General features: G+C 48.0%; 1 protein-coding gene across 1 annotated transcript in view; it reads left to right on the forward strand.

Annotated features, from left to right (window-relative positions):
• The first annotated feature begins 5,619 nt into the window (after nt 1–5,619).
• Nucleotides 5,620–13,570, forward strand: part of LOC140106734 (scavenger receptor cysteine-rich domain-containing protein DMBT1-like) — an 88,399-nt gene continuing 80,448 nt past the window's right edge. The window contains exon 1 of the mRNA XM_072131348.1: nt 5,620–5,723. The gene's annotated coding sequence lies outside the window, so the exon portion shown is untranslated. The remainder of the gene's footprint in view (nt 5,724–13,570) is intronic.

Below are 13,570 nucleotides of genomic sequence, written 5' to 3' on the forward strand. Positions count from 1 at the left end.
TAGCAGCTTGTAGACCCGCCACGTCCTTGATGTGATCCCACAGCTGGTGACTCTCAGTGTATATCGTAGGCACGTCAGGAAATCTACAGCTGCTTCATTCTCATGCATGGTCTAGTACAAAACATCCACAATTTCCTCACCGAAGTCTGATAAAGTGGTACAAGACCATAACAATGGTCCAACATTTTGTTCCCATTAACCCCACAGGAAGTCAAACACTGACGTTGAACGTCGTCCATTTAGCATAGACCCAAACCGCCTCAAGGTTTTCAAAGCTCTGAAGAGTCAAGGGCAGTGGTGTAACTAGAAATGATTGGGGTCTATAGCAAACTTTTGGCTATGGGTTCTCCCCCTTGATCCTTAAAGGAAACCTACCATGAGGAATGAGGAATCAGAAGTAGAAGTATCTACTCTTTCTTTTTCTCTTTGACGGTACAGAGTTGTGAAGGGGGGGGTGAGGGGTCAACAGAAAGTGGGGAAGGACAACAAATAGGTGATATTATGGATAGGGGCTGCTAAAAGTGGGTCATTATAAGTGGTGGAATAGGAAAAGGAGGTGTCATACTATGTGGGGGCCTCTCTAAAAGGAAGAACATACTTTGTGGGCACAATGGTGGGTGGGGCGCTAAATACAGTTCAATAAAGAGGTAAATTTACATCATGGTGGTTGGCATAATCGACAACACAACATAGAGTTACAAGGATACCCTTAAAGGAAACCTACCATGAGCATTCTACCATCAGAAGTAGATCTGATGGTAGATTCCTCCTGCTGCCTCTGGCCTAATCTGTAAATTAAAAATCCTGGATCCTAACTTGTTAAAAAACTTTCTTTTAGTTATATGTAAATGAACTGCAGAGGCAGTTACCCCAGTAGCCTCTGCAGGTAATTTACATATTACTAAAAGAAAGTTTTTTAACAAGTTAGGATCCAGGATTTTTAATTTACAGATTAGGGCAGAGGCAGCAGGAGGAATCTACCATCAGATCTACTTCCTTACGGTAGGTTTCCTTTAAAAAGATCCTTATAACTGTACGTTGTGTTGTGCGAATATGCCAACCACCATGTTGTAAATTTACCCCTTTATTGAACTGTATGTAGCGTCCCACCCACCCATGTGCCCACAAAGTATGTTCCTCCTTTTAGAGAGGCCCCCACATAGTATGATACCTCCTTTCCCTATTCCACCACTTATAATGCCCCACTTTGAGCAGACCCCTATCCATAATATCTGTTGTCCTTCTCCACTTTCTGTAGACCATTCATCACACCTTTGTACAGCCAAAGTTAAAAACTAAGTAGATACTTACCTTCCACTATTCCCTGCAGCAGTCCTTTGCTGTGTGCAGCTCTGGAGCCGGCAGTGGTGATGACATCATCACATCATGTCTGCCGCCTTCTGTCACACACGGCCATCACTCCCTGCTCCATTACCTATCTGCAGGCTTCTTCACTATGGCTGCGATGGTAGTTTCACCACTAACTGCCGTACACAAGTGTTTAGATGCACCAAGGAGTTAACTAGAAATGACCTTATTTTAACATTTGTTATGGGACAACTATTTATATTCATAAAGGGGTCTTATTGTATGGAAGGGGCTTATTCTGTAGTCAGTGGTGCAAATTTCAAGGGTTAATAATAAATAAGTGGCCAATGAGGTCTTATAGTAAAAAATTATGTTTTTTTCCCCTCATTTCGTGTGACCCCTTTAAGGAGGGGCTGGACGGAGGACACGGCAGGATACAGAGCTGATGGCGGCACCTGAGAGGGACCTTGGAGATCTGGATGTTTTCCTCCCCTGTAATCTGCTTGTCCCCGGTGTAGTATTTACTTACTGCTTGTCACTTACATCTAGTGTAAAGTACAGGAGAGTTCAAGTATTTTCCTGGAGATCAAAGGAAGGAGCAGAGGTCATGTGATGCTGCGGCTCTCTCTATTTTGGAGAAGGCAGGTCATTACATTTCCGTTCATTATTCTCTGTCGCGGTTATCTGGGGATCATATTTCTCAATCATTGGGGTTCTCCCATCTGCCAATAAAAGTGCTGATACAGGTGTATTACCTTTGACCTATGACCTCATGTATCAGCCCCTTATACTAGCTTGTTTGCCTGCAGACATGGCCCACCCCTGGGATTAAGGGGGCCCTTGGATTTACATCCCTTTCTATAACATGCAGATAGGAAGCTATGTATAAACTGCTCAGCACTATCAGGGGCCCACAGGGAGAGGGGCCCGCAGCTAGACAACAGCAGTGTGACAACCACAGGACACCCTGACCAAGTGCATGGACAAGATGCAAGATGAGTAGTGTTCGGCTCCCCCAGCCCTATAACATGCTGCCTGCAGATAGGACACTATGTACAATGTGCTCAGCTCCTCCTGCACTATAACATGCTTTCTGCAGATGGGACACTATGTATAATCTGCTCAGATCCTCCTGCTCTATAACATGCTGCCTGCAGATAGGACACTATGTACAATGTGCTCAGCTCCTCCTGCTCTATAACCTGCTGCCAGCAGATAGGACACTATGTACAATGTGCTCAGCTCCTCCTGCTCTATAACATGCTGCCTGCAGATAGGACACTATGTACAATGTGCTCAGCTCCTCCTGCTCTATAACCTGCTGCCTGCAGATACGACACTATGTACAATGTGCTCAGCTCCTCCTGCTCTATAACCTGCTGCCTGCAGATGGGACACTATGTACAATCTGCTCAGCTCCTCCTGCTCTATAACATGGTGCCAGCAGATAGGACACTATGTACAATCTGCACAGCTCCTCCTGCTTTATAACATGCTGCCTGCAGATAGGACACTATGTACAATCTGCTCAGCTCCTCCTGCTCCATAACATGCTGCCTGCAGATAGGACACTATGTATAATCTGCTCAGCTCCTCCTGCTCTATAACATGCTGCCTGCAGATGGGACACTATGTACAATCTGCTCAGCTCCTACTGCTCTATAACATACTGGTGAGAAGTCTCTATTGATAATATGGTCCACATAGAAATCTGAATAGATCTGGATCTGACATGGAATAATCTCTTACTATAAGTTTTTATATTCCTGTGGATTGCAAAAAAAACTTGTGCAGTGAACTTGTCACTTATTGATTTCTTAGCGGATGTGCAAACACTTACAAGGACGACTGGGACCAGGAACAGTTGGGAGGAATTTTTTCATTTTCTTGCACAGGGAGGAACTTACCCACATGTGATCTGTTATTTCTTCTTCTGTTGTCTCTTTTTGGCAAACTTGACATTTCATTCTCACTATATGGGGGTGAAATGTGCTTGTAACGGGTCACACAGACAACAGAACTAAAAGTCTCTATGGGAAGAGTCCGGAGGGAGGAGTCTGTGGACCAGTGGACCCTCTGGACCACCGCAGGAGATGGTATGAGGCCGGCGGTGGCAGCCAAGGTACAGGGATGTGCAGGAAACAGTCCAAGCCTGGGATGACAGCAGCAACACAGAGGAACACTGGTAACGCTGGCACGGACTGCAGACACCACTGGACTGGAACCCTGGAAGGCACAGCAGGAAGCATATGGGAACGCTGGAGACAGGAGACACGGAGGCGTCTGGAAACGCTGGAAGACAGGACACACCAGGAGCGTATGGGAACGCTGGAGACACACAGAAACACAGGAAAGCGTCTGGAAACGCTAATGGGCTTTCTCTTCCACAGGAACGGCTTAGGGAAGCCTGGCATGGAAACCATAGGAGATCCTAGGAGAAGATCCGGCCGGGAGAGAAAGGAGGTGCCGGATTATAAGGGCGAGCCAGATTAGCAGCAGCCAATCAGGAGGACGCTGGCCCTTTAAGGCTTGAGAAGTCCGCGCGCGCGCCCTCTAGTGGTGAGAGCGAGCGACTGCAGGCAAAGAGCATGCGGCCTACACGCTGGGAGCCAGAGGACAGGCCGGAGCCAGGAGAGGTAAGTGAGGGCTGGGGGAGCGGGGACCGCGGCAGGAGAGCACGGGTGTACCCGCGATCCATGTCGCGGATCGCGGGAGCACCCGTGACAGTACCCCCCCCCCCCCCCCTTTAGGGCCCCTCTTCTTCTTCTTCAGCCTCTTCTTTCGCCTCCTCCAATTCATCTCGGTGACGGAACACCTAAGGAGAAAAGCAGAAACAGGACAAACTTGCATAGACTCCTCTGCAAGCAGTACAACCGGAGGCTGAAGTGGCTCTTGGGAAGCCGGAGCAGCACTGGGAAGCTGCGGAGGCAGGAGCAGCTCTTGGAAAGCTGGAACAGCTTTAGGAAGCTGCGGAGGCTGGAGCGGCCTCTGGGAAGGCCGGCGGAGACACTGGAGCGGCCTCTGGGAAGGCCGGCGGAGACACTGGAGCGGCCTCTGGGAAGGCCGGCGGAGACACTGGAGCGGCCTCTGGGAAGGCCGGCGGAGACACTGGAGCGGCCTCTGGGAAGGCCGGCGGAGACACTGGAGCGGCCTCTGGGAAGGCCGGCGGAGACACTGGAGCGGCCTCTGGGAAGGCCGGCGGAGACACTGGAGCGGCCTCTGGGAAGGCCGGCGGAGACACTGGAGCGGCCTCTGGGAAGGCCGGCGGAGACACTGGAGCGGCCTCTGGGAAGGCCGGCGGAGACACTGGAGCGGCCTCTGGGAAGGCCGGCGGAGACACTGGAGCGGCCTCTGGGAAGGCCGGCGGAGACACTGGAGCGGCCTCTGGGAAGGCCGGCGGAGACACTGGAGCGGCCTCTGGGAAGGCCGGCGGAGACACTGGAGCGGCCTCTGGGAAGGCCGGCGGAGACACTGGAGCGGCCTCTGGGAAGGCCGGCGGAGAACTTGGAAGCGGTGGAAGCATGGAGGCAGGCTGGAGTGGCTCTTGGAAAGCCGGAGCAGCACTGGGAAGCTGCGGAAGTAGAGTCTGCGGTAGCCGGGAGTCTAGCAGCTGTCGGAGCAGGGTGGTAACCCCGTTCAGATCCTTTCTCCAAGAAAAAATCAGTTGAGACTGCTGGGAGAGGACCTCTGCCAGCAATTGGTCTGAGTCATTAGAACAGTCCATGTCCTTGACAGGATCCATGGCCTTGGCGGGGTCCATGGCCGGATCTTGCTGTAACGGGTCACACAGACAACAGAACTAAAAGTCTCTATGGGAAGAGTCCGGAGGGAGGAGTCTGTGGACCAGTGGACCCTCTGGACCACCGCAGGAGATGGTATGAGGCCGGCGGTGGCAGCCAAGGTACAGGGATGTGCAGGAAACAGTCCAAGCCTGGGATGACAGCAGCAACACAGAGGAACACTGGTAACGCTGGCAAGGACTGCAGACACCACTGGACTGGAACCCTGGAAGGCACAGCAGGAAGCATATGGGAACGCTGGAGACAGGAGACACGGAGGCGTCTGGAAACGCTGGAAGACAGGACACACCAGGAGTGTATGGGAACGCTGGAGACACACAGAAACACAGGAAAGCGTCTGGAAACGCTAATGGGCTTTCTCTTCCACAGGAACGGCTTAGGGAAGCCTGGCATGGAAACCATAGGAGATCCTAGGAGAAGATCCGGCCGGGAGAGAAAGGAGGTGCCGGATTATAAGGGCGAGCCGGATTAGCAGCAGCCAATCAGGAGGACGCTGGCCCTTTAAGGCTTGAGAAGTCCGCGCGCGCGCCCTCTAGTGGTGAGAGCGAGCGACTGCAGGCAAAGAGCATGCGGCCTACACGCTGGGAGCCAGAGGACAGGCCGGAGCCAGGAGAGGTAAGTGAGGGCTGGGGGAGCGGGGACCGCGGCAGGAGAGCACGGGTGTACCCGCGATCCGCGACATGGATCGCGGGAGCACCCGTGACAGTGCTTTGCAGATTTCTCTCTTGTTCCATGTAGAATTTCTTCTTTTTACCTATAAAAATCTTAAGTTTTGTGAAAATGAGCATAGAAGAGTTACTTTTTGCCTGAGATGAGTCACTTTTCGAGGCTATCACTTTAGACACCGCTATCCTCAGTTCTATAGTACCTTAATCCATGTGTTTGGTAGCATATTAAAGATTAGAATCTCATCTTTCAAATTGCACCAGGATTGTTGTTCTGCGGGGTTCAGAAGTGGAGAAACTGAATCTTTAACAGCAGTTTACATTAGCAACCATATCATTATCTGTCTGCATCTTTAGTTTTATAGCACAGAGAACCACAATCCTTATGCAATTTGTAAGTTGAGATTTCCATCTTTTATGATATAACATTATGGTTCTAGCTACTGTAGAGCCCAAAATAGAGGCATCAGAAATGATGCTTCTAAAAGTTGCAGTTATTATTATTAAGATTTTTTTTAAAGGTTGAGATTTAACATTAAAAATGCAAAAAAAAATGGATATTTCATACCCCACCCAAAGGGAGCCTGACGTAAAAGCTGAAAAATGTTGATTATTGCTGCAAATTCTGGGTTTAAAATTCAACTTTGCAATGGAAATCTGGAACTTCCTTCTCCTGCGGCAACCAAAACACAGATCTCGGAATGTGTGATGGCTGGACACTAGAATCCAAGCATCATAGTGATATATGATGCAAGGACCCCCTTCTTCCCCACAGAATAACATCACCCAACTGTAATCATGAGAACAATACAGCAATATTTTTAATGTGTGCCAAAGCTACTGTGGTTTTAACAATATTAAAAGAGAACCTGTCACCAGGTGTAACCTCACTAAACTACTAGCCCCCTCCAGTAGGGGATAAATTCTAGAATTCCCTCTTTTATGTGAAATCTCCCCCATTTACTTAAAAAAAAAATCTCCCCCAAAGTCAGGCAAATGTGACTCACGATCACAAGATGAGTCAAGTTCAGAGGTTGCAGCGGTATTGTCACTTAAAGGGAACCTGTCAGCAGAAATTGACCTAATAAACCACTACCAGTATGTTGTCAAGCAGCATCTTCCAGATTGTGTTTCTTTCATGACCCAGTGCGGTGGAATCATTGAGAAAATCTACTTTGAAGTCATATGTAAATTGGTTGTATAAAGTCAAGGAGGCGGAGATTTTAACACTGAAGTCCAGCTCTCTTTTCCTCATAAAGCACCCATCACTGTAATTGAAGGTCCTGCATCCAGAGACATCACTAACCAGATCTCCTGAAGTCTGATGCATGATGTCAGTCACAGAGGAGGAGGAGATCAGAGCTCCACACCTTGACTTCAGTGTTAAACTCTCCGCCTCCTTGACTTTATACAACTAATTTACATCTCACTTCAAAGTTGATTTTCTGGATAATGTCACCGCACTGGACCAGGAAAGAAACAAAAACTAAGTGGTGTTGCGCTGCTTGACAACATAGTGGTAGTGGTTTATTAGGCCAATTGCTGATGACAGGTTCTCTTTTGTTCTATAGCCCCTATAAATAAGCTGTGTCATATTAAAGATAAGGTTCATCTTTCAGATCACATCAGGCTTGTGGCTTTGTGAGCTACAGAACCAGAGATGATGGGATCTAAACAATGAGATTGTTTTGTGGTACTATAGAAACAAAGTTAGGGGCTTCTCAAATGACACTTCCCCTGCTACCACTAAACTTGACTCATCTCATGGGAAAATGGAAGAAGAAGAGTCATATTTGCCTGACTTTAGGAGAGATTTTTTTTATAGGTAAATGATTGGATTTTTTTCTGTATTTGAGGTGATTTGGTTGCTGCAGGGGATCTTACACTATACTGTTACACCTAGATCGTATTCCTGCACATTACGCTTTGATCTTTTCCTCCGTGTTTTCATCTCTTTCCTTATTGTTGCGGTGCCTGAGGGGTCACATTCTAATATATCACATACAGCAATTGAGGTCATGCAGGGAAGACGCGCTGGAAGTACATTCGTGAATCTTCCTCTGTACAGGCGGTCCCCTACTTAAGAAGACTCGACTTACAGACGACCCCTAGTTACAAACGACCTCTAGTAATTGGTAATTTACTGTACTTTAGCCCTGGGCTTCAATAATCAGCTGTAACAGTTATCACATGCGTCTGCTATTAAGATTTATTATTACCGTATATACTCGAGTATAAGCCGACCCGAGTACAAGCCGAGACCCCTAATTTCAACACAAAAAACTGGGAAAACCTATTGACTCAAGTATAAGCCGAGGGTGGGAAATGCATTGGTTACAGCCTCCCAGTATATAGTCTGCCAGCCCCTGTAGCATACAGCCTGCCCAGCCCCTGTAGCATACAGCCTGCCCAACCCCAGTAGCATACAGCCTGCCCAGCCCCTGTAGCATACAGCCTGCCCAGCCCCTGTAGCATACAGCCTGACCAGCCCCTGTAGCATACAGCCTGCCCAACCCCTGTAGCATACAGCCTGCCCAGCCCCTGTAGCATACAGCCTGCCCAACCCCTGTAGTATACAGCCTGCCCAACCCCTGTAGTAGGAAAAAAAATAACACTGTACTCATCTTTCCGACGTCCACCATAGGTCCTCTTCTGTCTCGGACTGTCTCAGACAGAAGAGAACCTACGGGTGACGTCAGAAAGGTGAGTTTTGTCTTTATTTTTTAGTTGACTCGAGTATAAGCCGAGTTAGGGTTTTTGAGCACAAATTTTGTGTTGAAAAACTAGGCTTATACTCGAGTATATAAGGTAATCCTGGTTCTTATGACAACCCAACACTTTTAAAATCACAGAGACCAAAAACATTTTTTCTACAATGATAAAATTTACAGTTCCGACTTACATACAAATTCAGCTTATGAACAAAGCTACAGAACTGATCCTGTATGTAACCCGGGCACTGCCTGTATTGTATTGCCAGGGTCTTGTAGAAAAAGAAACTTCTCAGTCTCCCATGGATCACCAACAAACTATGTTATAGAGCAGTGATGGGCAACCTTTTGAGTTTGGTGTGTCAAAATTCGCCAAAAAACGGGCATAACTCAGGTGCTGTGTCACCTTTAGAAAAAACCTAATTTTGTAATAACATGTCCAGCAGCGGCCTCCCCTTATTAATAACATGTCCAGCAGCGGCCTCCCCTTATTAATAACATGTCCAGCAGCGGCCTCCTCTTATTAATAACATGTCCAGCAGCGGCCTCCTCTTATTAATAACATGTCCAGCAGCGGCCTCCCCTTATTAATAACATGTCCAGCAGCGGCCTCCTCTTATTAATAACATGTCCAGCAGCGGCCTCCCTTTACTACTAAAATACCCCTAGTGGCCTCCCTTTACTACTAAAATACCCCTAGTGGCCTCCCTTTACTACTAAAATACCCCTAGCTGCCTCCCTTTACTACTAAAATACCCCTAGCGGCCTCCCTTTACTACTAAAATACCCCTAGTGGCCTCCCTTTACTACTAAAATACCCCTAGCGCCCTCCCTTTACTACTACAATACCCCTAGCGGCCTCCCTTTACTACTAAAATACCCCTAGCGGCCTCCCTTTACTACTAAAATACCCCTAGCTGCCTCCCTTTACTACTAAAATACCCCTAGCGGCCTCCCTTTACTACTAAAATACCCCTAGTGGCCTCCCTTTACTACTAAAATACCCCTAGCGCCCTCCCTTTACTACTAAAATACCCCTAGCGCCCTCCCTTTACTACTAAAATACCCCTAGCGCCTTCCCTTTACTACTAAAATACCCCTAGCGCCCTCCCTTTACTACTAAAATACCCCTAGCGGCGTCCCTTTACTACTAAAATACCCCTAGCGGCCTCCCTTTACTACTAAAATACCCCTAGCGGCGTCCCTTTACTACTAAAATACCCCTAGCGGCTTCCCTTTACTACTAAAATACCCCTAGCGGCCTCCCTTTACTACTACAATACCCCTAGCGGCCTCCCTTTACTACTAAAATACCCCTAGCGGCCTCCCTTTACTACTAAAATACCCCTAGCGGCTTCCCTTTACTACTAAAATACCCCTAGCGGCCTCCCTTTACTACTAAAATACCCCTAGCGGCCTCCCTTTACTACTAAAATACCCCTAGCGCCCTCCCTTTACTACTAAAATACCCCTAGCGCCCTCCCTTTACTACTAAAATACCCCTAGCGGCCTCCCTTTACTACTAAAATACCCCTAGCGCCCTCCCTTTACTACTAAAATACCCCTAGCGCCTTCCCTTTACTACTAAAATACCCCTAGCGCCTTCCCTTTACTACTAAAATACCCCTAGCGGCCTCCCTTTACTACTAAAATACCCCTAGCGGCTTCCCTTTACTACTAAAATACCCCTAGCGGCCTCCCTTTACTACTACAATACCCCTAGCGGCCTCCCTTTACTACTAAAATACCCCTAGCGGCCTCCCTTTACTACTAAAATACCCCTAGCGGCCTCCCTTTACTACTAAAATACCCCTAGCGGCCTCCCTTTACTACTAAAATACCCCTAGTGGCCTCCCTTTACTACTAAAATACCCCTAGCGCCCTCCCTTTACTACTACAATACCCCTAGCGGCCTCCCTTTACTACTAAAATACCCCTAGTGGCCTCCCTTTACTACTAAAATACCCCTAGCTGCCTCCCTTTACTACTAAAATACCCCTAGCGGCCTCCCTTTACTACTAAAATACCCCTAGCGCCCTCCCTTTACTACTAAAATACCCCTAGCGCCCTCCCTTTACTACTAAAATACCCCTAGCGCCCTCCCTTTACTACTAAAATACCCCTAGCGCCTTCCCTTTACTACTAAAATACCCCTAGCGCCCTCCCTTTACTACTAAAATACCCCTAGCGGCGTCCCTTTACTACTAAAATACCCCTAGCGGCCTCCCTTTACTACTAAAATACCCCTAGCGGCGTCCCTTTACTACTAAAATACCCCTAGCGGCTTCCCTTTACTACTAAAATACCCCTAGCGGCCTCCCTTTACTACTACAATACCCCTAGCGGCCTCCCTTTACTACTAAAATACCCCTAGCGGCCTCCCTTTACTACTAAAATACCCCTAGCGGCTTCCCTTTACTACTAAAATACCCCTAGCGGCCTCCCTTTACTACTAAAATACCCCTAGCGGCCTCCCTTTACTACTAAAATACCCCTAGCGCCCTCCCTTTACTACTAAAATACCCCTAGCGCCCTCCCTTTACTACTAAAATACCCCTAGCGGCCTCCCTTTACTACTAAAATACCCCTAGCGCCCTCCCTTTACTACTAAAATACCCCTAGCGCCTTCCCTTTACTACTAAAATACCCCTAGCGCCTTCCCTTTACTACTAAAATACCCCTAGCGGCCTCCCTTTACTACTAAAATACCCCTAGCGGCTTCCCTTTACTACTAAAATACCCCTAGCGGCCTCCCTTTACTACTACAATACCCCTAGCGGCCTCCCTTTACTACTAAAATACCCCTAGCGGCTTCCCTTTACTACTAAAATACCCCTAGCGGCCTCCCTTTACTACTAAAATACCCCTAGCGGCCTCCCTTTACTACTAAAATACCCCTAGCGCCCTCCCTTTACTACTAAAATACCCCTAGCGCCCTCCCTTTACTACTAAAATACCCCTAGCGGCCTCCCTTTACTACTAAAATACCCCTAGCGCCCTCCCTTTACTACTAAAATACCCCTAGCGCCTTCCCTTTACTACTAAAATACCCCTAGCGCCTTCCCTTTACTACTAAAATACCCCTAGCGGCCTCCCTTTACTACTAAAATACCCCTAGCGGCTTCCCTTTACTACTAAAATACCCCTAGCGGCCTCCCTTTACTACTACAATACCCCTAGCGGCCTCCCTTTACTACTAAAATACCCCTAGCGCCCTCCCTTTACTACTAAAATACCCCTAGCGCCCTCCCTTTACTACTAAAATACCCCTAGCGGCCTCCCTTTACTACTAAAATACCCCTAGCGCCCTCCCTTTACTACTAAAATACCCCTAGCGGCCTCCCTTTACTACTAAAATACCCCTAGCGGCCTCCCTTTACTACTAAAATACCCCTAGCGCCTTCCCTTTACTACTAAAATACCCCTAGCGGCTTCCCTTTACTACTAAAATACCCCTAGCGCCTTCCCTTTACTACTAAAATACCCCTAGCGGCTTCCCTTTACTACTAAAATACCCCTAGCGGCTTCCCTTTACTACTAAAATACCCCTAGCGCCCTCCCTTTACTACTAAAATACCCCTAGCGGCCTCCCTTTACTACTAAAATACCCCTAGCGCCCTCCCTTTACTACTAAAATACCCCTAGCGGCCTCCCTTTACTACTAAAATACCCCTAGCGGCTTCCCTTTACTACTAAAATACCCCTAGCGGCCTCCCTTTACTACTAAAATACCCCTAGCGGCCTCCCTTTACTACTAAAATACCCCTAGCGCCCTCCCTTTACTACTAAAATACCCCTAGCGCCCTCCCTTTACTACTAAAATACCCCTAGCGGCCTCCCTTTACTACTAAAATACCCCTAGCGCCCTCCCTTTACTACTAAAATACCCCTAGCGCCTTCCCTTTACTACTAAAATACCCCTAGCGCCTTCCCTTTACTACTAAAATACCCCTAGCGGCCTCCCTTTACTACTAAAATACCCCTAGCGGCTTCCCTTTACTACTAAAATACCCCTAGCGGCCTCCCTTTACTACTACAATACCCCTAGCGGCCTCCCTTTACTACTAAAATACCCCTAGCGGCTTCCCTTTACTACTAAAATACCCCTAGCGGCCTCCCTTTACTACTAAAATACCCCTAGCGGCCTCCCTTTACTACTAAAATACCCCTAGCGCCCTCCCTTTACTACTAAAATACCCCTAGCGCCCTCCCTTTACTACTAAAATACCCCTAGCGGCCTCCCTTTACTACTAAAATACCCCTAGCGCCCTCCCTTTACTACTAAAATACCCCTAGCGCCTTCCCTTTACTACTAAAATACCCCTAGCGCCTTCCCTTTACTACTAAAATACCCCTAGCGGCCTCCCTTTACTACTAAAATACCCCTAGCGGCTTCCCTTTACTACTAAAATACCCCTAGCGGCCTCCCTTTACTACTACAATACCCCTAGCGGCCTCCCTTTACTACTAAAATACCCCTAGCGCCCTCCCTTTACTACTAAAATACCCCTAGCGCCCTCCCTTTACTACTAAAATACCCCTAGCGGCCTCCCTTTACTACTAAAATACCCCTAGCGCCCTCCCTTTACTACTAAAATACCCCTAGCGGCCTCCCTTTACTACTAAAATACCCCTAGCGGCCTCCCTTTACTACTAAAATACCCCTAGCGCCTTCCCTTTACTACTAAAATACCCCTAGCGGCTTCCCTTTACTACTAAAATACCCCTAGCGCCTTCCCTTTACTACTAAAATACCCCTAGCGGCTTCCCTTTACTACTAAAATACCCCTAGCGGCTTCCCTTTACTACTAAAATACCCCTAGCGCCCTCCCTTTACTACTAAAATACCCCTAGCGGCCTCCCTTTACTACTAAAATACCCCTAGCGCCCTCCCTTTACTACTAAAATACCCCTAGCGGCCTCCCTTTACTACTAAAATACCCCTAGCGGCTTCCCTTTACTACTAAAATACCCCTAGCGGCCTCCCTTTACTACTAAAATACCCCTAGCGGCCTCCCTTTACTACTAAAATACCCCTAGCGCCCTCCCTTTACTACTAAAATACCCCTAGCGCCCTCCCTTTACT

Source organism: Engystomops pustulosus, chromosome 11 (assembly GCF_040894005.1).
Source record: "Engystomops pustulosus chromosome 11, aEngPut4.maternal, whole genome shotgun sequence".
Taxonomy (NCBI): domain Eukaryota; kingdom Metazoa; phylum Chordata; class Amphibia; order Anura; family Leptodactylidae; genus Engystomops; species Engystomops pustulosus.